Raw genomic sequence first — 3,627 nt, 5'->3', positions numbered from 1 at the left:
TCCTTCTGTCCAAGTTCCTTGATTGTCTATATTTTGCCTGTAAAATTTTGTGTCATTTTGACCTCTTAGCTCAGCTGGTTGGAGCAGAGTGCTTGTATCACCGAGGTTGTAGGTTCAATCTGTGTGTGTGCCTTTGACTCAAGAGTTGGACTTGATGATCCTTGTGGGTCCATTCCTACCAAGAATCTTCTGTGCATCTGACCACGTTGAGAATATCTGTCTTGGGTTTCTCCTGTGCACCAAACGGAACCTTTGGTTACCCCCAGCATTTCAGTGTTCTGGGGTGTTCCAGCCCTGCAGGCTCACCATGGCCTCTTGTTTCCATCAGGCCCTGCTGTGTCACACTGGCCCTTGGTTCCATGAGCATCTGGAGTGTCACACAGCTTGATGACATTTGTCCTTGCTGCCCCTGCCATCCCACTGCCCCAGCAACAGCCCCGAGCCCCCCGTGAGGGACAGGCCCTGCTGGGCCAGGCCTGGGCTCAGGCCTTGGCCTTTCTGCTTCCTCCACCCAGCCCAGGCCTTGCTCAGCATTGCAGTTCCCTGCTCACAGCCTCGGGCTCCTGCAATCCTGCCCTCAAGGATCTGCTCTCACCACTCCCTGGGGAGCCTTTGGCACTCCCTGCCCTCAGTGGGGCCACTGATGCTCCAAAAGGCTCCCCAGGGAGTGGTGAGAGCAGATCCTTGAGGGCAGGATTGCAGGAGCCCGAGGCTGTGAGCAGGGAACTGCAATGCTGAGCAAGGCCTGGGCTGGGTGGAGGAAGCAGAAAGGCCAAGGCCTGAGCCCAGGCCTGGCCCAGCAGGGCCTGTCCCTCACGGGGGGCTCGGGGCTGTTGCTGGGGCAGTGGGATGGCAGGGGCAGCAAGGACAAATGTCATCAAGCTGCCAGCCCTGGCAGCCTCCTGAGGGAGGGCCGAGGCAGAAGCAAAGTGCAGCCCCTGCCAGGAAAGTTCCTTCTGTGGGGCTGCAGAGGCCCTGCCCGAGCCCAGGGCACAAAGGCCTGGGTGCCTCTGGCCCTGCCAGCCCTGCCCAGCCCTCGGCCATCTCTCCTGCAGGCTGTGCCCCCTGTGCGTGCTGCTCCTGTGCCCTGGCCGGCTGCACACGCCCATCTCGCTGTCCCCCCCAGCATTTCTCAGCCCAGCATTGCTGTGCCCTCCCTGGGCTCCCTGCACCCAGCGCTGCCGGCTCCTGGCACACAGAGCCATGGCCTGGCCCAGCCTCACGCTGGGACACCTCGGGCACCAACATTCTGCCCTGGCAGGGACTTTTCTGTTTCCTCACCTCCAGGCTGAGCCTTCCAGGCTGCACTTTGGGGAGGTTTCCTTCTCTTCCCACTGCCCAGGAAAGCTTTGTCTCCTTCTGTTCACAAAGAGAGAAGGGCTGGTGGGAGATGTGGTGGTCAGAAGCTGCCTGGGCTACAGAGACCATGAAATAATCATATTTTCAATATTCTGTGAGAGAAAGAGGGGCATCAACAAAACTTCTATACTGGCATTATGGAGAGTAGACTGGCCTTTTCAGGATGAAGATTTGGGGATAACTGAATCAGGTACTGATATTTTTAAAGGAAGCGGCCCTTAAAAACAAAGGGATGGACGGGATCCAAGGGATCCAAGAAGGATGGACACACTTCAAGAAATAAATCTTGAAGGAGCAGGAGCAGTCTGTCCCTCTGTGCCAAAATTGAGCTAGCGAGGAAAAATGACTGGCCTGGCTGGGCATGGAGCTTTTCCAGGAACTCAAGGAAAAAAGAAGGTGCATCACCTTTTGACCAAGGGGCAGGTAACTCAGGAAATATTAATGGATGTTGTTAGATCATGCAGAAAGAAAAGTAGAGAGGTGAAAGCTCAATTAGGACTTAACCTGACCAGTTCTGTGAATGATAACAAAAATGAGTTTCTCAATACATTAGTGGCCAAAGTAGGAGTAAAGAGAAATTTTATTCCATCCTGGGGAGGATATGGTTAACAAAGATAAGGAAAAGACTGCACTACTCAACCCATGCTTTGCCTCAGTTTTCAACCATAAAACAAGTTGTCCTCAGTACCAATGTTATCCTGAGCTGGTAGATGGGAACAGGGAGCAGAACAGATCCCCTGTAATCCAGGACGAGCTCCTTGTCTTCCTTCAATTGTCTTCAAGTCTGCAGGGCTTGTGCAGCTGATTGGAGTGAATTTGGAGTTTTCTTAAGGAAGCAATTTCAAAGTGTATCTCATTATTTTTTTTTTTTAGTCGAGAGAACATTTTTTACTTTTCAGCTCAGAGAAGAGGTGGTTGAAACATTCCCTGGGTGACCTTGATGCTGAATGTCTCCTTAGGAGGTGTGGGCACACAGAAGAATGAGCCCCTTGCAGGCTGACCCTGTTTGGACAACCTGCTCCTCACCCCCAGCCTCACCATGTCTGACATCACCCACCTGGGACTGACATCCCTGTGCCCTGCAGCAGAACCTTGTCCCCTGAGCTCTGCAGCTGGGTGTCCCTGCCCATTGCACCATGTCCCACCTGCTCTCCTCAGGGCTCTGCTTGCACACAGGCCCAGGAGAAGTTTTCCTGTTTGTGAGGACAGAATGGAAAAGCTTGAGCAGGTTTGCTGAACAAGAAACCCCACTCAGGACCCATTTGCTCAGTCCAGGCTGTCTGGAATGATGTTACCTTTCTACAAGGGACAATGTGAGCAGAAATTATCTCTGGAAGCAGAATTTTTGGAGTCTTTCAGATGACTTCTCTGTCTCTGTCCCTTCCCTGAGTCTCTGTTGCAGATGGAAGCTGCTCGTGCCATTGTCACCTTTAATCCCTCTTTTGAATGCAGACAGATTTTCCCAGGTGTGTTAAGCAGGTGCTGCTCAGTGTTTATGCAGAGCTTTTGTATCCTCATGGAACCAAGGCGACCCTTGTGACACAGTGGGGGCTGATGGAACCAAGGAGACAATTGTGACAGTTCAGAGCCTCACAGAAACAAGGCTCCATTGTGACACTGAGGGCAATCATGGAACCCAGCAGACCATGGTGACACAGCAATGTCACATGGAACCAATGATCCATTGTGACAGTGCTGATTGAAGGAGACCATGGTGACACTATGGAACCTCCTGGAACCACAGGTCCAGTGTGAGACAGTGGCGCCTCATAGAACCAAGGAGACCATTTTGACACTAAGGAACTTAATGGAGAAATCAATCCATTCTGACACAGCAGGGCCTCATGGATCCAAGGGTCCTTTGTGACACAGCAGGACCTCGATGGAACCAAGGGGACCATTGTGTCAAAGCAGGGCCTAATGCACCCATGGAGACCATTGTGACACTAAGGAAACTCATGTAACCATGGCAACCATTGAGATTTTTATGGATCATCATAGAACCAAGGGTCCATGGTGACTCCGTAGGGCCACCTGGAACAGAGTGACACCATTGTGACACAGCAGGGCCTCGTGGAACCAAGGAGCCTTTGTGATACCTGAGATTCTAATGGAACCAAGGGTGCATCAAGACACAGCAGGGTCTTTTTGGAGCCAAGGAAAGCACTGCTAAAAGCAGGGTAACTCATAGAACTAAAGAGTCCTTTGTTATACTACAAAACCTATGGAACCAAGGATCCATTGTGAAACAGCAGGGCCTCATGGATC

Source organism: Sturnus vulgaris, unplaced genomic scaffold (assembly GCF_052056855.1).
Source record: "Sturnus vulgaris isolate bStuVul1 unplaced genomic scaffold, bStuVul1.hap1 Scaffold_87, whole genome shotgun sequence".
NCBI lineage: Eukaryota > Metazoa > Chordata > Aves > Passeriformes > Sturnidae > Sturnus > Sturnus vulgaris.
This window is presented reverse-complemented; position numbering follows the sequence as displayed.